The following is a 24761-nucleotide window of genomic DNA, read 5'->3' as shown; positions in this document are numbered from 1 at the left end:
AGAGAAGTGAAAAATGGAAAAGGTTATGCCTGAGATGGCAGATCTGATGGCAAGATGGTGGATGGTTAAATGGGAATGAAAGCATGGAGTCATCTACATATAATCGGCTGTGTGTGTTTGTACTCACTCACAAATCAACATGCCTCAGCTCCAAGGCAGGAGTTCCAAAATTGAGATATTCATTTTCCCAAGGATTACAGGCATGATTTTTATAGATCCAGTCCAGAGCATACTATTTCCAGTGCAGAAAAAGCAGGATAGGCAAAATGCACCCTAGACTTCAGGATTGTGAATTTCAAAGAGTACAAAAATAGAGTAGCAGCCCCTTTGTGATGCATGATGGAGGGACCCTTTCCTTCTCTTCTACTTCAGGTACGGGTATCCTCTCACTGTTTCCTTTAGGTCATGTGGCCTCTTTTGATTGGTTGCTGAGATAGAACTCTATGGATGCACCGAAGAGGTCATCTTTGCCTCCCAGGTTTCTTCCTTTCTCAAGATGTTAAGATGACTCTGACCTTCAAAGGGTTGGTTGGTGGTAGGGATGGGTTTGACCTTTCCTATGGGTAAATGGCCACCTTAGGCAAGCCTTTTCCAGGGATGGGGCCACATCCTGTCTGTGTCTTCTTTCTTTTCTTACAAGGCTTTGTGACATCCCAAGAGGCAGGTGGTATCTTCCTGCCTTCCTGGGCACCTAAGCAGAAGAGTATCGGCTATTAAAGCAGTTGCAGCAGCTGCAGACACAATGACAGAGCAGCAGAGAGGAAAACATCAGGGATATGCTGGTAAATGTTTAACAACCATCTCTTCAAAGCAAAATGTTCCTGTGGCACACTTTGAAGTTTAATCTTCATTGTCAATATTTTCTCTATCGCTGCCATAAATTGAGATAATCAACAAAATGATGAATTGCCCCCAGTTTGGGGAATTGCCCACCTTTGAGGTGTAAATGCTCACACTGAAAAATTGACAGTTGGATTTCCTGAGCTGATCTGAGCTAGATCCAGGATACCTTAGAAAGAATCATCCCTACCACAGAGAAAAGAGCTGGTTTGGCATTAATTTGTCCAAAGTCAGTGGAGGTGAAATTTACCTGACTGCTCTTTCCAATACACAACATTTCTTCTCCCATCTCTGGTCCTTCATGGTTGTTCCCCACTCCTGGCATGCACTCCTTTCTCACCTCCATTTCATGGAACCCTTTGCTTCTTTCAAGGCTCAGCGAAGGCCTCAAATCATATAGATAATATATACTGATCCCCTCAGTTGGTAACATCTTCACCCCAGAAATTACTTTGCATTTATTTTATAAAAGTTTTCTATTTAATTTTGTTTGCACATGTTGTTTTGTAATAGTATGTAAGCTCCTTGGAGTCAAGGAATACTTTCCCCCTGCCTTTGTATACCTAACAGAGGCTTTTCCATATAATATATATTTTTAACAAATAACTGTTAAATAAATGAAAGAACAAACACAGGAATGGATAAAAGGTAAGTCATTGTAAGAGGAATGAAATGCTTTCAGGAATGAAAATCTGGTAACTCAATCACAGTAGATTCTGATGAGGGAGAGGTAACTAAACAGGTTAGTGTGACTGAACAAGTTGTTCCTCTAATTCAGACTTTAAAAGGACATGTATAGGAGATGAAAGAGCAAATTACTGAAGACTAACATAAAAGAGGGGAGACACACACAGACAGAGATACAGAGAGAGCATACCAGAAAAAGTAAAATCTCAACATGAATGGAGGACTGTTGGAAGAATGGATTTTGTTAGCTGTGGTCAAGGAGCACATCAATTCCCTGGTAACTGATAAGGATAGACCCTAAATATTTAATGGAGTCAAAACCCAAGATAACTGAGGAGATGAAAGATAGCATCTTGTTCCCCTTCATGAATTCAAGTCATCTGCTCTAGACCAATTTCATTCCTGGGTACTAAAAGACCTAGTAGGTGTGATTACTAAACTATTGTTGATGGCCTTTCATGAATATTGCCAATGGACTGGGAAAGGACAAATTTGCCCCAACTTTCAAAAAGGGGAAGAGGATTATAATTCAAACTATTGTCTAGTGAAATTCTGGCAAAGCCCTAGTAAAATTCTAGGGTATATCATTAAAGAAATAGTTTGCAAGCAATTAAAGAAATGAGGTAATCACTGTTCATCAGGGGTTCTCTAAAGACAAGTCAGGTCAGATTAATGAATCCTTTTCATCTCTCTCAGTTGCCTCTCCTCTTTGATTGGAGGCCTGGGGTGGGGAGGAGGGATGAAACAATGAATTCTTCCCAAAGCCTTCCTTTATAGAGGGCTCAGAACCTTGCTTTCCAGGAAATTCTCTTTTTCCTTCAGCAGCCCTTCCTGGTTTTAACTCTATAGAACATCATACCCTCACACCAGGTCCCTCTTGGTGTGCCACCCCCCCTACTTTTCAGCTTTTTGTGTGTGTGTTGTCTTTCCCTATAAATTATAAGCTCATTGAGGACAGAGAGACTTTCTTTTTCTTACTTGTATTTTCCCAGCACTTAGTACATTTATTGAATTGAAAATTAAATTAATTTCCTTTACTATACCAGCAGATTAATGGTATGAACTTAGTATATTCAGAGCTGAGTAATATGTTCGGGAAAAAGTCTCTTTTGATACTCTTCTAAGAGAGAGAGAGAGAGAGAGAGAGAGAGAGAGAGAGAGAGAGAGAGACTAGAATAAGGATTTCTTCTGTAAATTTTGCATTCAGTCAAAAGGCCACACTTAAGGATCTAAAAGGCCACATATGTCCTCAAGGCTGCAGGTTACCCACCCCTGAATTAGATGATGGCACAGTTAGGTGGATTCAGAACTGGTTGACTAAATGGACTCAAAGAGTGTGAATTAAGGAGCTGATGACCAGCTACAGCGTGGTCTTCAGTGAAGTGTCCCAGAGTGTTTTCCTTGGTCCTATTGCGGTCAACATTTTTTATCTTTGGTTTGGATGAAGGCATTGAAGGTACATTAATCCAATTTGCAGCAATTGATATATCTGATGCCAGGGCTGGGATCCAGATTAAACTCAAAATGCTATAATGCTTAATTAAAGCAAACAAGAGGAAATTTAATAGAGATAAATGGAAAATCCTCTAACTGGGTTCAAGAAAACAACTCAAGAAAACAAACACGATGCAGGAAATATTCTAGAGATCAGTTCATGTGACACAGACCTAGAGACTCTAGTAGAACAGTAGAAATAACTCTAGAATTAAAGTCAAACGATCAGGATAACCGTGGGCAAGTTACCCAGTTTCATGGAGCCTCACTTTCCTTATCTGTAAAAAGATGGGAGTGGACCAAATGATCTCTGAAATTCCTTCCAGTTCTAAACTGATGTTTTTATAACTGAAATTTTAATTATGGGAAAGCAGTGTGGTATAAAAACCAAAGAAGTTACTACGATATTAGGGTGAATTAATGGAATTATAGTAGAGTATTGGAAGTGAAAGTCATACTTTATATTACCTTGGTAAGAACACTTCTGGACTCCTATGTTCAGTTCAGGGCACTATATTTAAGAAGACATTAACACACTAGAGTATGTCCATGGGAGGGTAACTAGGATGATCAAGGGACTCACATTATAAATATTTAAGGAGTATATGGGAAAAGGATTAGACTTACTCTGTTTAGACTTGGTGGGAAGAACTGGTACAAATTGGTGGGAGTTAGAGGGAAGTAGTTTTTAACTTATAAAAAATAGAGCTATTCAAAAATGGAAAGGGCTACTTCTAGGGGTAGTGAGTTCCTTAGCACAGGAAGACTTTAAGAAGAGGCTGGAAATGTTATAGGCAGAATTTATCATTTGTATAAGGATTGGGTTAGGTGACTTTTGAGGCCACTTCCAACTCAATCTATGATTTTACTCTATTATGTCTCAGACCTGTTGTACCTATGACCATAGAGAACAGATACCCAGTTTTCTTTTTTTTTAAGCAACTGGGGTTAAGTAACTTGCTCAAGGTTACATAGCCAGGTGTTTCTGGGTGGGTGCTAAGTGTCTGAGCCCAGAATTTGATCCCTAGGTCATCCCGACACTGGGGCTGGTGCTCTTACTCGCTGTGCTACCTGGCCGCCCCAAGATGCCCAATTTTCAACCTGAGTTGTCTGTAAGTAGCATTGGCAAGAGAAAGCATACAAGCTCCTACTCCTCTGGGCAAGAAGGGAAGACATAAGGCAATGTTATCCTCTCATCTTCAGCTGCATGTTAAAGATACTCTACAGAATTATCAATAGCTCCAGCTAGTAAACCTATGAAGAGCAGTGTAGCTCATGATCTGCTATCAGGTTATAGATCTGCTATTTTGAAATCTTCTTCTGCATCTTTATTTGTTATTGAGATATTTTTCAGTTATGTCCAATTCTTTGTGACACCATTTAGGGTTTTCTTGGCAAAAATACTGAAGGGGTTTGCCATTTCTTTCTCCAACCCATTTTATAGATGAAGAAATTGAGGCAAAAAGGGTTAAGTGACTGGCCTAGGGTCATATAATTAGTAAGTGGCTAGATTTGAACTCAGGAAATCTTCCTGACTCTACCCACTGTACCACCTAGCTTCCTTTGCATCTTTATACAATAGTCTTCCATCGATTATAGAATATAATCTATTATTATATTCTATATATATAGAATATATAGAAATGGTTCTTCCATTGGGCAATGTGTCCTGCCACTGCCACTTCCTGATAAATGGAAAAGAAGCTGACTGAATCATCCACTTTTTTTTTAATCACAGCCTGAAAGGTCCTTGCTCTAGAGGCTGCCCATCCTTATTTTCTACCTTCAGTATTATTTGAAAGTTAACAAGAGTCAGTTCAGCTAACTGTACCTAACAAGTAGCATAATAAAACTAAAAACACAAACACAAGTTGCATTTCTGATACTCTTTTCAAAAGATGGGTGGTTTTTAGACTACAAGCATAAATACACGACCAGACCCTCTTCAGATCCTACCAGTCCAGCAATATGAATACTCTTTTACTACTACTCCTACTCCTACTCCTACTCCTACTCCTACTACTACTAGCATTTAAATAGCACCTCGTATTTCCAGGCATTTACCTCATTGGATCCTCCCAATTCGGGGGGAGGGAGAATATGTGCTATATTTACATCATTGTAGTTACTGGCTCTACTTCATTCTGCATCATTCTGCAGTTGAGGCAACTGAGGCAGAAAGAACTTAAGTGTCTTGTACAGAGTTATACAGCTACTAAGTGTCTGAGGGCAGATTTGAATTCATGTCTTCTGCCTCCAGGCTCAGCACTCTCACCACTGGGCAACCTAGCTACATCTGCTAGTTCTCTTATAGTATCCTGCAATATAATTGATCTAGATCAAATGACTTGAACTCCTTAAGGGAAACAAGATGCTATCTTTCTATCTCCTTGATTATCTTGGGTTTCAACACACTATTAAATATTTAGGATCTGTCCTTTCTGGTTGGAAGATCATTCTGTTTGGTAAGGAAAAAAGACCCAAATTTGGATTTGAGTAGTTTTACCTTTACCCCATCATTTGCCTCCCCAATATAAACTAAAGTCTTCAGACTTTGCTTGATCTTTCTATTGTTCATGGCTAACAAAATCCATTTTAATTGTCTTTAGTTTTTACTGCAATCTTCAATTCATACTGAGCTTTAGCAACATTGGCTGCTAAGGTCTCAGCTGAATTAAAAGGAATGAAGGAGAGAGTAGAACCAGTTGAGCAGGATGGTATGTGCATAAACTGTATTGAATTACGCATTTCTGAGTTGTGCTTAAAAGAAAGCAATGATCCTCAGGCTTACCACACCTTTGCTCTAAGCAGGTCCTGGGAAAGAATATTCCAGTAGATCCTAGCAGGTCTTGCTAGGGCTCTAGATTTTGTTCCCATCAAGTATAAATGACTACTGCTAACACTTTTTAAAAATAATTCAAGGATAAATAATTTCATAGCCACGGACACAGATTTTGGTCCTCTATAATGTAATAGATGGGCTTGAAGAGTTTAAATATATGAAAATTTCACCCAACATCAACCTTTTTTTTTAAATTAAATTTTCAGTCAACTTCCTGATGAGCCACTCCAAACTTAGCTAAGCTACTCTTTGGACAAAAGGCAAACCATCTGTCAAGAACCCCATGCTTGAAAACTTTCCAACTTGCTAGAATCTGCAGAGTGAACTGAAGGGTTTGGCCTTGTAGCATCTGGTCATCTGAACATTATGGTGTGGTACAGAGGAGAACATCAGTGGGGGCTACTCCTAATACTTTCTAGGGTAACCAGCAGTCGGTGCAAGGGGCAGGGTTTGACGTAGTGGATAAGAGAGGAGACCCCCTATCTGGAACTTTGGGGTTTTGTCCCAGGGTATAGTCATTCTTCTCAGACCGTGCTATCTTCCTTCCACCAGAGAGTCCAGGAGAATGGCCTTCCCCTGGTTTATTTTACTTCTCTTTTCACTTTGGAAGCCTGAAGCTTCACTGAAACCTCTGCTACATAAGGATGCCCTTATCCTACTTAGTCATGATTCCATAGCCTTCCGGTAAATAATCCCGAGGTACTTGTTTCACCTATTTGTTCTTTGGGAGTTTAAAAGAGCTTTTTATAAAATCAAATCCATGAGATTCTCTCTCTCTCTCTCTCTCTCTCTCTCTCTCTCTCTCTCTCTCTCTCTCTCGTTCTCTCTCATTCATTCTCTCTGTCTCTTAAGAAACAAACTGACTATTTTAATGACATACAAGAATGTTGCAGCTGTTATTTAGTCAAATCATAAGACAAACAGCAAAAATAAATACACTGTCAGATATCACTCATTGAAATAGCTAAAAGATCATTCCAATGTTCACGGTAAAAGGGAGATAAGCATCAGCACTATTCATTAAATTTACCACTTTGCTGAAATACTAAGCAAAGGAAGCAAGTTTACAATTTGGGCAAAAGGGAGATAAGCATCAAACCATTCATTAAATTTACCACTTTGCTGAAATACTAAGCAAAGGAAGCAAGTTTACAATTTGGTTCAAGACTCTATGAAAAATAAAATAACTGACTAGGTTTAGGAAAATGGTAGGACATGATAGAGTACATAAAAAAGCAAATATATTACTCCACTTGGTGAGGATTACATTAAAGCATTTAAAAGCTCATTTCATGTTATAACAGCATCATACACAGCAAAGGAAGCAACAGAAAAAAATAAATGAGTCTAGGTAACCTGGAAGCACCCTTTGCATGGTAAAATTTAGACCCATCTCAGCAATTCCATTATGATAGCATTTCAGATCAGCAAATCACAGAGCAACAGAGTACAAATTAACATATTCCTTCAAAAGTACTCTGAAATAACTTCATATCTGTAAGAAACCTGAGAAACACAGTTCCATCCCCCAAACATTTTACACTCCTCACTTCATGAACCTACATTTCTATCATCCAAAGGGAAACACCTGATTTCTTATATTTGAAAAATAGTTCTTGGATCAGCAAAGAGATTCTAGACCCTTTTAGGGGAAAAAAAATCCCAGAATACTATTATTAGAAAACACAAGAAGCTGTTGAACCTCTTTTTATTGGATTCAATGATCCTGAGTGTTGTGAAGCTTCTAATTAATGACCTTCATTTCCAGATCTAGGCCATATGGGTCAAAAGGTAGAATTGATCACTTCTTATGTTTTGCAATAGGAAGATAGCTGGCCAAGCTGGCCACACTACAAGAAAGGTTCATCTAAGAACTACAAAAGCTCAAAGGAATGTGTTTTAAGTAATCAAGAAAGAAATAAGGGCATCTCTTTATAGTCAAACTTTCTTATTCACATTTCAAACAAGCCTGATTATTAACCTTTCCTTTTCTATCTTGGTAGATAGCTAAATGCTGCCATCCACTACTTCACAGTTTCTTTATCCTGTAGTATAGCTTAATGTAGCTCCCTTTATCACTATCTAGCAAATATTCAACTTTAAAATAAATTTTTCTCTAAGCTGTGAGCTATTTTTCATGGTTTGTAAATAAGCAACTGTACATGTTTGTGGGTTCTGGATTAAGAAGTTCAGTACTGAACTACTTTAATTACAGGAAAAAGTTAAAAACAAAAAACAAAACCCACTGCCTTTGGGGATACGGTGGAGTTCAGGGGAAGAGAGGAAAGGAACAAGAGAAATCCCAAACTCTAGACGTTTGACTATAATGTTACATACTTCCTTTGAGAAATAATACTGTGTTTGAATCACCAAAGTGGGCTGAAGCCATAACACTGAAAGAGAGAGCAATCATTTGATGAAGTTCCTCATTATATTCAGGGAAGATCCTCTATAGCCTGATCCAAAATGATTCCAATGATTCAAGTAGTGAAAGTGCTGAAGTTGCTTCTCAAACCCTGGGGCTTTAAGAGATTTTGCTGGGGTAAATTGAGTAAAAAAGAGCTGCCAGAGCCCCAGACATCCCAGCTATGGCAAGCTCAAACTCTGAGTGGCCATAAAAGGAAGCTGGATCAAAAATAATTGACCTAGATACATCCTCTGTGACATTTCCTCCCTAGAGATTTCCATGGAATAAGGCAGGCACAATTCCCAGGCCTTGGAAAGTGCCAGTTATCTTCAAATGTAGCTGAGACCCAAGTTCTCTTGCTTCTCTATCCCCAAACTCCACCACTATGTCTATCTGGAGCTGAATTCGGTGCCTGGCATAGAATGTTACCCAGTATTTTTGCCAGTCATTGACAGAAGGGAGGTATCTACAGCAGGTTACCACATCAAACCAGATTGGTTCACCAACTAAAGTTCCGCCTGCCCTCCTCCTTTCCCAACAGTTTTCTCCTCTTTCCTGAGTCTCGCCAAGCTTCTTGTTATGAAGGTGGAGACCGACTAACTGAGAACCAAGGTTTGCAGTGACTGTTTAAATATCTCATGGACAAATGCCCCATCACTAGTAGATTCCCACCCTCTGGCACATTTATCACTTTCAGGGGTTTGGGTACTTTCAGTGTGTTCATTTGCAGGACAGCAAATAAACTTGCTATTTCACCTTCAAACATGTTTTTGGCCTCTGACTTGTGGGTGACTTTCACAAATACCCACAATCTCTGGCACCCACCCATGGCTTTGGCTGTGGAACTCTGGAGCTACTACTTTAGCGGGTCCTCCATTTTTCTTGCCAAGCATCCAGGCCTGGCCCACTTCCTAAGATTCCCTTGAATTCAGATCAGCCTAGATCTGGGGGAACATCAGGAAAGGGAAAAATTCCTTTCCTTGCTAAACTTGACAGTCAGAGAGGTTTCATTTCTTGATTCTTCAATTCTGTACCACAAAAATTCCCTGATTTCCTCCATTGTAATCCTTCTTCCCCTATACAATTAACATACAAATGTGAGTCCTAGAGAAATTATGATTGATTATTCTTTATATAAAACCACCAGTTTAAAGAAATAACAAAAATCAGACAGAAAGTTCCTGACCACCACTGGCATTGGGGAAGAGAAAAGGGAGTTAAACCTTCAATGTCCTTTCATTGACCTTAACTTCAGTCCATTCCAACCATCACCATAATATTTATTTTATTTGACTTGACTTTAAATTTTTTAATGTTTTCATTGATATCTTTTGTTTCTTGTATCATCATAGTTACCTCTAAGTATTATTTTTCTTCAACCTCCCAGAGAGCCATCCCATAAATAGTATCTCTTATACAGGAAAAATAATCAGCACAATTAATTCATACATTGAAAAGTATGAAAATGAGCAATACATAACACCTGTGTACTTTCTATATCTATGGAGGGATGGGTGGGGGTGTCTTGTCATATCTCTCCATTCAAATCAAATTGATTCAAATTCAAATTGATCTTTATAACTTTGTTACATTTACTTTTGATTTTTTTGGTGTATAGTTGTTATTTCCATTTATATTATTGTAGTTATTGTGTATAGGGGAAGCTAGGTGGTTCAGTGGATAGAGGTGGGCCTGGAGTTGGAAAGACTCATCATCATGAGTTCAAATACAGTCTCAAACACTTGTGTTACCCAGGGCAAATCACTTCCCCCTATTTGCCTCTGTTTCCTCATCTATAAAATGAGTTGGAGAAGGAAATGGCAAACTACTCCAGTATCTTTGCCAAAAAAACAACAAAATGGAGTCATGAAGACTCAGACATGACTGAAAAACAACTGAACAACAATTATTGTATATATTGTTTTCTTAGCTTTACTTCACTATGCATCAGTTCATATAGTTCTTTTCATGCTTCTTTGTGTTCATAACACATATAATTTCTTACAGTGCAGTAATATTCCATTACATTTTTTTACTACAATATGTTTAGCCATTCATTCTCTGATCAATAGGCATCTGCTTCATTTCCAATTCTTTGCTAACACAAAAAGTGTGTCTATAAATAGTTTGGTGTGCATTAGGCTTTCTTCTTATCACTGGTTTTCTTGGGGTATAAGCCTAAGTATAAAAGATTAAAGAATTGGATCAAAGTCTTGAGAGGCAGTATGGCACAGTAGATAGTGAGCTGGCCTTTAAGTCAGGATGATCTTGGTTCAGAGCTTGCCTCTAGCACTTCCTGGTCTGGTGAGAAAGCTGTTTACCTTAAAGAGATACCCCAGGTATCTCTTTAAAACTATCGGTTGCAATGTCATCGATAGAAGGGGTTCCATATGGGAAGCTCCATACTCTAGTAAAATCACAGGTCTAGTAAAAACAAAAACCTACCTAAAGTCACACAAGCTAAGAAGTGGTAGAATTGGAAAAAATTGTCAATTTCAAGTCTTCTAATCCTTAATATTAGGTCAACCTTTGACCCAATGGAGAAAGAACAATGAAGATGCTTGAAAAGGAGAGAGGAAGCAAGAAGTGAAAGTGATTTGAATTTCTAATAAAAGTTGCCTCATTTGTTAAGTCTGGGACTACAGAGAGAATTCAGTTAATTGAGGCAGAAAAGTAAGAACTCCTCTCAGATCAAGCTAGAAAGTGCTAGATTCTTTGGAAATATTAGCTTAATTCTCAGACATGTATAACACCAAATACCCAACTTTGCAATAATGGAGGATCATTTTTTCAACCCACTAAATGTCAGTGTGTAAGAGAGTCAGCTTTGATACACTTTATGCTTCTTGACCTGGCTTAACCCTTCCTTCTCCCCACCCCAAGTCATGACCTGAAACTAGACTACTTAGCCCCAGAACAGAAAAGACAAAGAATACTCTCATGTGTGAAGGAGGAGGTGCCACGGTATCCTTCTGTGAAATTTCAGCAACCCCATCTTGGAGAAAATAAGGCTCAGTGTTATTTGAGTCATAAGTGCTAGTGACCGCAGGGGAGATATGGACGACCTTCTGAAAGCATGGCTTGAGAATTTAGAAAACATTGTAATTATCTGTCGAATGAGCTGAAGGATGACTCTGTCCTTCTTACCTAGGGGGAAACTGCTTACTCACGTTATCCAACTCAACAGTCCTTGCTGAGTCATGGTTTGCACCAGCTCTGCTTCAGATCTAACAGAGCAAGATCTGAGTCAGCAATAAATCAGCCAAACAGACCCTCTCCCAGCCATCTGACATGTGACTTCATTTTCTTGCTCCACTTAGAATTAGTTAGAAAAGCTCAGAATCCTCAGAAGAAAAAAAAAGGTTGATCTTACATTCATCAGAAAAGGAGAACCAGTAACATATGTGGCTATGATATTTATGTCTGATATTTTTAAGTATGGATATGAATCTATAAACACATTTCCACTTTTTAACAGTCTATTGGTAGATTTCTTTCTACTAATGTTCAAAATGTAGATATGTGGAGAAGAAAATGGCATTTTTAAAGTCTGCTTTAAATATCATTTTCTTCTTCTCCATATATCTAAATTTTAAACATACGTTAAAGCCTGGCTCACTCCCACTTCCTCCATGAAACTTTCCCTTGCCACTCAACCGTGAACAATTTTAGTTGTCATTTACATGACTGTGAGCCAGGCACTGTGCTAAGCACTTTTCAAACATTATCTTATTTGATCCTCACAGCAACTCTGTGAGGTGATTATTATTACTATTATTATCCCCATTTCACAGCTGAGGAAACTGAGGCAGAGATGAAGTATCTGAGAGCAGATTTGAACTGACATATCCCTGACTCCAGGACCAATTTAGCCACCAGTTGCAAGTTTTATAGATATCCATTTTCTCATTTCATCTATGAGATGTCAGCTATACAAAAGAAAGTACTAGAATCCAAGGAAACAGACAAAACCAAAATGGTCATTGTTCTCAGGAGCCTAGATTCCAGGGGATATGGTATTTAGACAAATAAGAAGGGTAAAAAAGTAATGAGGGAGAGAGTACTAGCTGGGAGAGATAAAGGAAGATTTTTGAGATGGTTGCATTGATAGAAAATAGGGATTTTGAGAAGAGAAAATGGAGGAGGGAATGTGAAAATATAAGGAGGCAGGAGATGGAGTAATGAATTTTGGGAATGACTAGTAATCTACTTTGCTAGAATTTAAAGTTCATGAAAAATAGTTTAAAGACCTGTAGCCTGAATGAGAATCATTTCCCACTAAAGGGATTGTTGTGGACCAGGTTCAGTATTGGGTGAGCCTGATTTCATTCTTTTAGAGGTAATTGCATTTAAGACATTCTCCTATTTTCTGGCTTACAATTATTTCCCCAAAAGAATAAAATACTGTAGAAAAGCTCTAAAACAAACTTAGGTATGGGTCATCTGAGTTCATTAATCCTCTAAAAGGGAGTAAAAATACAAAGGTATTCAATGCACAAAGTTGATCAGGTAGAAAACAGCTATTTATTAACTTTATGCTTAAAACACATAAGATTTCTAAGTGTATATTGATAAATACTTAAAATATTAAATAGTAGCCCATAAATCCTAGTATATTTTCCAGGAATGTTGATATTTAAAACATAAACTGAAACTCTGGGGTGGGACTACTGAAGTGGTATTTTACTTTTACCTCTGACCTTTGTTGTGTGTATAATTCACAGTGTAGATACTCTGACAAACCATAACCTGACTGGAGCTTTCATTTGTAGTACCTTCCTGGCAGTGGTCATCCATTTATCTGAGAAACATTGCTGTGAAGGTCACCTCCTAACAGAAAACCACCCACTAGACCCAGAATTTCTAATGGTTGTCAACAGTACTAGAAACACCAATCTCAAGATTGTTGTTTGGTCACTTGTGTTCAGATAAAGAAACCCCAAGCAGGAAAGGTAATCAGGGATGTAAGGTCGAGAGTCAGGTTCATCTTGACTAGCATATTGTCTGACTGCCCTGAACCTACAGTAGCCATTGTAACTGGATGGGAGTGGGGGTAGTAAAGAAAGATTCCCTTCCCCTTCACTGGAATTTTGAGGGAGAAGTCAAAAGTGCTAACTCCCTCCATAAATGGAAAGAAAGAAGTCACAAGAGGTTGGAGTTACTCTTTTAAAAAATATTTCATTAAATATTTCCCAATTACATTAAAAAAATTTTAACAATCATTTTTTTTAAATGCTGAATTTCAAATCCTCTCTCTCCCTCCTACCCTTCTACCCTCCTTGAGACAGCAAGCAATTTGATTCTGATTATTCATGTGAGGTCGTGCAAAACATATTTCCATATTAGCCATGTTGCAAAACAAAAAACAAATAAAACAACAAAAATAAACTTTTTTTAAAAAAGTATCTTTCAATCTGCATTCAGAGTTCATTAGTTTTCTCTCTGGAGATAGACAGGATTTTTCATCGTGGGTCCTTTGGAATCATAGAATTTTTGAGGAGGGTGAAAGATGAGAGTGTAATAGTTGGCTTAAAGCTTACCATAAAAAAAACAACTAAGAGCTTGGCAACTTGTCCCATGACTTCCTGGCAAATAGGAGAAGAAATGGAAGCAGAGTCAGATTTTATATTCTTGGGCTCAAAGATCACTGCAGATGGTGACTGCAGCCATGAAATTAAAAGAAGGTTTTTCCTTGGAAGGAAAGCTATGGCAAATCTGTATAGCACACAGAAACATCACCTTGCTGAAAAAGATCTGTATAGTTAAAGCTATCATTTTTCTGGTAGTAATGTATGGACTATAAGGAAAGCTGAGTGCTGCAGAATTGGCACTTTCAAATTGCCGGAAAAGACTTTTGAGAGTCCCTTGGATAGCAAAGAGATCAAATCAGCCAATACTTAAAGAAATTAATTCAGACTGTTCACTGGAAAGACAAATACTGAAGCTCAAATATTTTGTCCATAAAATGAGAAGACAGGACTCATTGGAAAAGACCTTGATGTTGGGGGAGATTCAAGGCAAAAGGAAAGGGGATGGCAGAGGATGAGATGGATAGAAACTGTCATGTAAATAATGAACATGAACTTGGTCAAACTTACAAACGTAGTGGAGAATAGAAGGGTCTGGCGTGCTGTAGTTCATGGAGTCATGAAGTAGTTCAAGAGGCAGATATAAACGACTGAACAAAAACAGCAACCTTTGGAATTATCTTGGATCGTTGTCTTGATTTGAGTAGCTAAGTCTTTCTCAGTTGATAATTGCTGCAGTATTACTGTTACTGTATAAAATGTTTTCCTTGTTCTGTTGACTTCACTTTGCATCAGTTCGTGTAAGTTTTTCCAGGTTTTTCTGAAACCATCCTGTTCATTATTTCTTATAACACAATAGTATTCCACCACAATCATATACCATAACTTGTTCAGCTATTCCCCAATAGATGGGCATCTCCTTAATTTTTAATTTTTGTCACCACAAAAAAAGCCTTTTTAAATATTTCTGCACAAATAAGTTCTTTCCCCTTTTCTTTGACCTCTTTGGGATACAGACCTAGTAGTGGTATTGCTGGGTCAAAGAGTATGCACAGTTTTATAGTTCTTTGGATTTAGTTCCAAATTGCTATCCAGAATGGTTAGTAGTACACAACTCCACCAATAGTGCACTGGTGTCTCAATTTTCCACACCCCCTCTAGCATTTGCTATTTTTCTTTTCTGTCATGTTAACCAATCTGATAAGTGTGAGGTGGTATCCCAGAGTTTTTCTTTAATTTGCATTTCTCTAATGAGCAGTGATTTAAAGCAATTTTCCATGTGACTATTGACAGCATTGACTTCTTCTGAATACTGCCTGCTTATTTTTTTTTTGATCCTTTATCAACTGGGGAAAGGCTTGTATTTTTACAAATTTGGCTCAGTTCCTATATATTTGAGAAATGAGGCCTTTATTAGAGAAACTTGTTGCAATTTCCCTCCCATTCCAGTTTCATTTTCCTTCGAATTTTGACTGAATTGGTTTTGTTCATGCAAAACCGTTTTTAATTTCATGTAATCAAAATTATCTATTTTACTTCCTGAAATTCCCTCTATCACTTGTTTGGACATAAAATTTTCCCCTTTCCATAGATTTGACAGATTCATTTTTCCATGCTCCCCTTGATTATTTATCATATCCCCTTTTATGTTTAAATAATTTATCCATTTTGACCTTATCTTGGCTACATGATATGAGATATTAGTCTATGACTAGTTTCTGCCAAACTGCTTGCAATTTTTCCCAGCAATTTTTGTCAAATGTTGAGTTCTTACCTCAAAAACTTAGATCATTGGGTTTATCAAACATTAGATTACTATGATCATTTACTACTGTATAATATATACCTAGTCTATTTCATTGAGCCACCATTCTATTTCTTAGAACCAGATTGTTTTGATGATTACTACTTTTACAATATAATTGGAAATCTTGAAATGATAGGCCATCTTCCTTAACATTTTTCCATTGTTTCCCTTGACATTTTTGATCTTTTGTTCTTCCAGATTAGTTTTATTACTATGTTTTCTAGCTCTATATGATAATTCCTTGATATTTTGATTGGTATGGCAATGAATAGGTAAATTGATTTAGGAAGAATTGTCATTTTTATTACACTGGCTCAGCCTATCCTTTAGCGATTATTATTCCTCCAGTTGTTTAAATATGTCTTTGTGTGAAAAGCGTTTTATAACTATGTTCATAAAATCTCTGGGTTTGTCTTGGCAGGTAGACTCCCAAGTGGTTTATGTTGTCTGAAGTTATTTTAAATGGAACTTCTTTCCCTATCTCTTTTTGCAGGATTTTCTTAATATTATATAGAAATGCTGATTTAGGTTTCTTTTATTTCCTGCAATTTTGTTGAAGGTGTTAACTGTTTTGATTAGTGTTTTAGCTAAGAATCTGCAATTATGCCATCATATCATCTGCAAAGAATGATTATTTTGTTTCCTCGTTGCCTATTTTTATTCCTTCAATTTCTTTTTCTTGTCTTAATTGCTGTAGTTAGCATTCCTAGTACAATATTGGAGAACAATAATGATAATGGACATTCTTGCCTCAACTTTAATGTTATTGGGAGTGCTTCAAGTTTAATCGTTATAGATAATGTTTGCTCTTGGTTTCAGATAGATACTACTTATCATTTTAGAGGCAGCGAGGTGGATAAAGTGCTGGGCCTGGAGTCAGGAAGACCTGAGTTCAAATGTGAACTCAGACATTTTCTAGCTATATGACCCTGGGCAAGTTATTTAACCTCTGTTTGACATAATCCAAAAGAAAATGACAAACCACACCAGTGTCTTTGCCTAGAAAAGCACACAAATAATCTTGGTGTGCTATGGTCCACAGGATCATGAAGAGTCGGACATAACTGAAGAACACTAACACTTCCCTTTTAAGAAAGCCTCCACTGATTCCTATGTTAGCTAGTATTTTTAAAAGGAACAGTGGTGTATTTTGTCAAAGGCTTTTTCTGCATCTATTTATATAATCCTACAATTTTGTTGTGTTTTCCTCATATTGAACTAGCCCTGAATTCCTAGTATAATTCCCACCAGGTCCTAGGTTTTTATCTTTGCTATAATCTCCTTGCTAGTATTTTATTTAAATTTTCGCATTCATATTCATTAAAGAAATTGGTCTCTGGTTTTTCTTTCTGTCTTTATTCTCCCTGGTTTAGGTATCAAAACCATATTTATGTCATAAAGGGAAGTCCCTTTTTCTATTTTTTCAAACAGTTACATAGTACTGTGATTAATTCTTCCTTAAATGTTTGGTAGAATTTACAGCTACTGAAGGTTTTTAAGCAGGGGGGTGATATGTTCAGACCTTTTTCTATAAGGAATACAGTGGGAAGAAAAAGACTACCAGCAAGGAGGCATTACAGAACTTCAGGTGCAAGGCATCCACACTTGGGTATGACTCCATGAATGGAGACAAGAAGAGAGATGAAAAAGATAAAGTCAACAAGATTTGGCAACTGATGGGATATGGGGCTGCCAGGGTGAGGAAGAGAGAAGAATCTAGTGTAACCTGGAAATAACAAACACAGGCAACAGGGAGGATTGTGGTTCCCTCAACAGAAATAAGGAAGTTTGAAAGGGCTACTTTGCAGGTCTGCAGTGATTTTTCCTCTGAATTCATAGTACTTCTATTTGAAAAAGGCCCCAAGTCAGAGACTTGAGAGCTGATTTACATATGCAGTGTCTCAAAAGTCTGAATATCACTTAAAATGACTAAAGCTTGCTATGTATTTGAGTTTTAAAAGCTTAAAGCTGCACTAATTCTTTGGGGAAACCCAGCATTATCTCATTTGAGACTCACAACAACCCTATGATGTAGGTAATGTATATAATATTAGCACCATATATCATAAGCAGCTTGCTTATGATAGCTGGTAAATTTCAGAATTGGAGTTAAAACTCAGGTTTTCCTGACTTCAAGTCTAGTACTCTTTCCTTTCAGCTGCCTAAGTAGAAGCATTTTTTTTTTGCTCTATATAACACTTGTCTATGACATTTGAGCTTCTTAAGCAGAGACTTGACGATTTTCTCATGCCTGCCCATTGACCCAGAACTTTTAGGCTCTGTAAGACCCTCTTGGCACAGGATGGTATTTACTAAGTACACTCCTAGGATTCATTACTGAAACAGGCCTTGGAGACAACTTGACCCAATCTCTTCATTTTACAGATGAGTAAATGGACTCCCAGACAGGTAAAATAACTTGCCTAAGGTCACACTGGTCAATTTCCACCCAGGCCTCTTGATTCCAGGTCCTGGATTCATTCCACAACACTGTGCTGCTACTAGAAAAGGCATGACTAGGAAATTTTGCACTGGAAGAAGTCTAGTAAACTAACCCTAAGGGAAGCAATGTAAGAGCCTCTTATAGCATGGGGGGGGGGGCAGAAAGGAAAGGAAAGGAGTAATGATGAAAGATAGGCAGACACCACGTAGTAGGAAGAGACAAAGATCCCAGGACCCCACAGGGTTGATCCTGGGAGGCTGGTCAATCTATCTCCGAACCCAAAGGTAACAGGCCATCTGGAAACTTCCCATTTTAACTAATTAGTTTGATAACTAGATGCTGAAATTAGATGCTTCTTCAGACCTGGCATCTAAAAAGTCCAAATACTAGGGCTAGAGTAGTAACCTTTACAGCAAAAAGATCTCTTAAGGGATAAGGCTTAAAAAAAATCAAAGTATCCTAAGTCGGAGCTGGTTTAGCCATTCTATAAAGCAGTTTGGAACTATACCTTAAAAGTTATTAAAGTGTGCACACCTTTTGACCCACTTATACCACTACTAGTACTACATCACAAAGAGACCAAAGAAAAAGGAAAAAGACCAATGTTTGTACAAAAATATTTATAGCAGCTCTTTTTGTGGTGGCAAAGAGCTAGAAGCTGAGATGTCCATTAATTGGGAGGAATGGTTGAACAGATGATAGTATATATGTAATGCCATTCACTGGAGAGTCAGCACTGGTTACAACTAATTCTAGTCTTTTCAAAATTCTAGCAGGATGTTGCATGTGACAAACTGGGTGTCAATACCTGCACACTTTGACCTTCTGTGCAGACTGTGCAGAGGCGTCTAAGAGGGTAAAGGATAAAATATTCCAGGAGCTCCTCAAGAGTGAAAAGGTAGGTTGAGGCCGGAACTCAGTAAGAAGACAAGTGTGTTTTCATTGCATAAGCAGTAGATGGGGGATATGGGATGTGTTCAAGGTGTAACTCACAGAATCCAGCTCACCAATTCCAAACCATTCAGAGAAAAATCTAGGAAGATTTCTCTATCTGTAATGGAGGATGTCAGAAACAATCTCAAAGAAATGCCAGTTAATGGCATCATCACAGAATCTAGCAGCCCTTATGCATCACTCATACTGGTGGGGCCTAAGAAAAATCAAAGAAACAGATGTGTGTTGATTACCAAACTTTGAACAAAAGGATTAAAGTGTACTAGTAAACTATGCCATGGGTGCAAAATGTCCTGGTCTATCTGTCAGACTGCCACTGATTTTCTGTCTTGGACCTGGGCGACAGGTACTACCAGAGTCCTATGTTTGAAAAAGATTGCTGCCATCAGTCCAGATGAATTTTACCAGGTTGAAAGAGAGGGAAACTTACCTGTTTTCAAAGTAGGGAATGGAGGAGGCCTTATCAGGACTATTCTTCACATTCACCTATTTACCAAAGGAGAGTTAATTGGAATTTATAATGAGCCGGTGGAGAGGACTGATGTACAACCACCTAAACCGTCCTTTAGCTACACAAAGACTTTCTGATGCAGCAATGGACACTGAAAGTGATCTATCCAGTAAAGGAAACTGTGTATTATTACATGGTAGGAGAACTGAACCCAGAGGCAATTTCTTTCCTGTCCAAAACTGCCACAGAGACTGCTTGGGTATAGATTCAACCCACTGGAACTCAGACATACTGATAGCCTGACATGGCTGCCACCCCAGGTGTAGACACACTAGTCTATGTTGAGTCTGATGGTCAGAATTCCATACCAATTAATAGTTCTGGTATAGGAGTAGAGAAATCAGTGAGAAATGGAGAACTGAGCCTATTTGAGTAGTCACTAGGCTAAGTTATGATATTACAGGGAAGCCTGAAGATGTAGTTATCTAGGCAACAATGCTAAGATTGCCCATATGAAAAGTGCCTTGCTTGTAATTGCATATCCTTACTACTATATATGTGAATTACTGTTATTCATTGTCATTCATAATATATTATTGAATATACTTATTTCTTAATATGCTATTATGTTCATTTGACTGTTTTAGGTTGTGTTCATGCTATAGCAATGTCTATTCATTGTTTTGTGTATACGCTATTGCTCATAGTTAAGTTGTATTTTTTATATATATGTATGTATATATTGATAGTGTTGTGGTTATGACAATATATGTGTACTATATATTTATGTATATATACATACATATGTGTGTTTTATATGTGTATGTATATATATATATCCATATATATGGAAACCCTAAAATCATAGTAACTTTAAGCTTTAAGAAATATCAATAAGCTTAAAACTATACTACATTTGTGAACATGACCTATGTGAGGATTTGTTTTGCCCAACTATTGCCCAGATTTTGATTTTTTCTTTTTTTCTTTTTTAATTTCAATAGGAAGAGTATTGGGTAAGGGAGAAAATAGATTGTTGATTAATTTAAAAAATCAAATTTAAATTAAAAAAAGAAAACTCTCTCCTCAGTTACAATGTCTGCACAGTCAAGAAATGAGCCTCTTGCCTCTGCAACAACAGAGACAGGCCCCAGATTATAACATTCTTTATTACAGAGTATCTACCTGTATTATAACACAAATAAAACTTGTAGATTCCAAAAATTTTTGAACTGTATGATTTCATTCAGGAATCTTACAAAACAACTGTGGAGATCATCTTTAAAGAATTCTCAGTGTTCTGCAGACAATCAGATTAAAAGATGTTTTTGTCTGATCATTTTTTACTAGTTCTTTGCCAGTAAATATGTAAACAATTTAAACTATGGGAACACACATGCTAAGCCTAATAGACAACAATCTTTCTAATTGCCTTACAAAGAAAAATAACTCATTTCCTTGTCAAATAAACAAATGATCTATGGTCTTTCTAGCTGCACTTCTCTTTTCTCCTTTGATTTTAATAAATAAAACTGACAATCTGGAAAGGCTTTTAGCTCAGCTGTTCCAACTGTAACATTCCTTCACTTTAATATCACTTACCATAACATTCCAAATTTTGAAGCAAAAATTGTTTCCTTTTCTTCGTTTGACATATATCAAAAGGCAGCCCTGACTAGTAGAGCCAATCAGTACTGGCCCGCTTTCTGATGCCTCTTCCTTTTCTCTCTTTTTCTTTTAAGCAGGGAGGAGTGAAAGGATGACTCACACAGCCAACCTCATTTCTCTAATCTTTACAGGGAAAGAGTCCATATTTTTAAAGATTAAATAGAAGGGCTTTGTAACTGTGTGCTTATGACACATGCCACGTCTACAAAAAATAGGGCTATCCAAGTTTACGGAGAGTTTGGCCTCAAAATGGAATTTTTGTGGGTCTTTTAGATGGGGTTCACCCCTGCTACATTGCTGGAGTTCAACCATTTTATCTGTCCATTTTTTCTGGAGTTTTTTGCTTAGATTTTTTTTTTCAATGACTGAGTCTCCCCATCTTACTCCGCCTGGCAGTGCAGGACCTGCTTTCAGGCCTCATCCCACTCTGATCCATACATGCAAGCTTTGATCCAAGTAGTTTTCAACCTGAGCTCACATAGACCAGGTTCAATCCTAAAAACTTGACCCCAAAGGGATCCGTTTATCTCTTAGGCTTATTCACCCACCATAGAAACAGGGGAAATCTCCTGAAAGAAGCTGAGGTATGGGCCATGTCTAGAGATTCCCTAAAAATGGGTAACAAGATTCTTAGATCCTGCACAAGAATTCAGTATATAAGAGTAGCACATATGGGACAGTCTTTTTAAGACTGAGAGTTATTTCTAAACAGATAAGTGTAAAAAACATATGAACAACCATTTTCAGAAAGGAATTTCAAATTGTCAACCGCCATATAAAATTATGCTCCAAATTACTAATAATAAGAGAAATATAAATTGAAACAATTATAGGTTTCTTCTCACACCAATCAAGTTGTTAAAGATGATAAAAGATGGAAAGTCAAGTCAAACAGCATTTATTAATCACCTATTATATGCCAGGCATTGTACTTAATCGTTGAGGATACAAAGAAAGGGATAAAAAAATAAAAATCCCAGCTGTCAAAGAGCGAACAATCTACTAGAGGAAACAACATTCAAACAGCTATGTACAAACGAGATACATTTAGGATAAATTCCAGATAAGCTTAAAGGGTCCTGGCATTAAAGGCAATCAGGAAAGGCATCTTGCAAAAAAAAAAAAGTTAGTAAAGAGGTGGAGGAAGTAAGGGAAACCAGGAAGCAAGTTCAAAGAGTGAGCATCTTAGGACAGCCATCGAAAAGATGGAGTGTTTTCATCAAGGAACAGCAAGACCAGCATCACTGGGTTGCAGAGAACAAAAGCATGCTATCATTGTGGTATATTAACTATACGGATATTTGCTGAACCTTTCTCTCTCTCTCTCCAAAACAGGTCAGATAAAATCTTATTGACTTCCCTTAATGATTATTTCATCATTTAAAAGATAGAGAAATCAACAAGAGGAAATTCTGTTCTACACCTGATTCTTTCCAATAAGGAGAAACTGGTTGCTGGTAGGGTAGAAGTAATGGGAGGCTCAGGAGTTTTAATGTGACCACCACACTGTAGTTTGTGAAAGAGAAGAAGAAAATTGAAAAGAGACTAAATGCCCCCTAACTTTCTGTAGAGAAGATTTCAAAGGGTTCGGGGGAGGAACAGGTAAAATCCCACAGACTAAAACTCTCCTGTTACAGATGGAGTTTTAAAAGTCACAGGACAGAGAAAAATAACAATGGGCTGGGGTCTTGAACCTGAGAAGGTCACTCCCTCCCTTGTGCTATGAATAAAAGGACACAAGTAAATTTACAGGACAGGCATTTGTGAGAAATAAGATTAAATCAGTTAATTTGGAGTCTTTAATAGAATAAAAGAAAATATAGTAAAACTTCAGTTTATGAGTAACCTGGTTTATGTATGCTTCCTTGGACAAGGAAAAATTTTTCACAAAATTTGTCTTGCAGGACGAACAAAAATTCGCTGTACAAACATCACATTTGGACTTGAACAGCTTGCTAAGGGATGACGCTCAACTAGGGCAATGGGTTTTTTTTTTTGGGGGGGGGGCGTAGGGGTTGGTTGCTTTCATATATCAAACAAAGGAACCATCGGCCTCATTCAGCTTTGACCAATGGACAAACTGATGAATCTCCATAAGGAGCGACAGAGAGAACTTAGGGAGAATATGGAGGAATCCCTCACATCAAGTGAGATTAGGGAAGTTTGTGAGATGGGGGGATAAGTGCAATATTTAGTTGACAAACATCACCCAAATAAGGATGTAGCAATGAGGGCCACGAACATTTTTAACAATAATGCAATGCCACATTTCGGTGACATTCTGAAAAAAAAAAAGCCAAAACCAGTGTCGTTAGATAGATTCCTAGTCAGAAACGAAGGTAAAGAAAAAAAATCAGTGAGTTAAAACATGAAAGTGATTCTAACAAAAGAAAAATGAGTGAAGGCAGTAGTGTTAGTCTTACTTTTAGTGAAAGTAGTATAAGGGAGAACACTCCCAACATTAAAATCCCTGATGGTCTCACGGAAGGAGATTCTCCTTCCAAGCAATAACCCTTCTTCCTCCTCCTCCTCCTCTTCCTCTTCCCTCTCTTCTCCCTCAGGCCAGCCACAACTCTTCTCAAAGGTAAAGTGCAGGCCAATTTGTTTTATTTTCAGTTTATATTGTGTACTTATCATTGCTATTGTATTTCAGGTGCATTAAAGACAAAAACCTTACTTAAAATTATAAATAATTATTTTTATGTGAATATTTTTTGGGATGTGGTACCAGTCATCCAACTTTACATTATTTCCTATGGGGAAATTCACTTTGCAATATGAACAAATCACATGACAAACAGAATTGTGGAACGAATTAAATTTGTGAACTGAGGTTCTACTGTATCTAGAAATGAATATCAGTTATACCCAGATGAAGAAAGGTAGGGGAAGGTGATAAAGATGTTTATTTTATCCATATCCATATCCATATGCATCTGTTTTTCCTTCATGCTACAGCCACCTGACAGCTCCTAGGATTTTTTCTTTTTTAACGTGCCATACTTTGCTACTTGTACCTTTAGTTTTCACTTCTCCAGTCTCTCCTGAGCAATGGATTTGAGGATGGGGTATTGTCAATTGCCATGTTGCTGAACCATGTAGTTACCCTCTCCTTTCAGTATGTTGCTTTCCTAAACTTGGTTCTCAAGATTATTTATACTCTCACTATAGTAAAAGACTCTGCCTTCCTTTTTTTGTTCCCATGTTAGTGCTCTCTCTTCCCAAACTCACAGAAATATATATCTCACAGGTTCTTTAGTGATGTGGTCCATCTATAAGATGGCCAGTCCAAGTCTTGCCAGAAGGTCTGTTCCATTCATATAATGAAAGAAATGGTTAAGTCACTGTCAATAATCTTTGAAAGATTGTAGAGAAAGGCTATTAATAATAGATTTTCTCTTTCTTCTTTCAGAACAAAACAAGGTTAACAGAAAGATAAAGAAGGAAGTTAGAGACAAATAGGATGTTGAAAAATGGGAGTTGATAAATATATGCAAAGAGTTGAATTGAAATATAAAACAATTTACTTCCTCTTCTACTACATATGGAGACATGAGATCTGAGTTCAGGTATTTAAAGGGTTGCCATCTATAAAGAGAATTTTACCTGTCCTATTTGGGAAGAGCAGAAACAGTAGATA

General features: G+C 37.5%; 1 pseudogene; it reads right to left on the bottom strand.

Moving 5' to 3' along the window:
- Positions 1–8272: 8272 nt before the first annotated feature.
- On the bottom strand, positions 8273–9099 carry LOC138159200 (ketosamine-3-kinase pseudogene; annotated as a pseudogene).
- Between the last annotated feature and the right edge of the window lie 15662 nt (positions 9100–24761).

Source organism: Petaurus breviceps, unplaced genomic scaffold, assembly GCF_028583685.1.
Source record: "Petaurus breviceps papuanus isolate PSGF00001 unplaced genomic scaffold, PetGlider_PUasm1.0 175, whole genome shotgun sequence".
Taxonomy (NCBI): domain Eukaryota; kingdom Metazoa; phylum Chordata; class Mammalia; order Diprotodontia; family Petauridae; genus Petaurus; species Petaurus breviceps.
The sequence above is the reverse complement of the archived record's forward strand: the minus strand, read 5'-3'. Positions and strand labels throughout refer to the sequence as shown.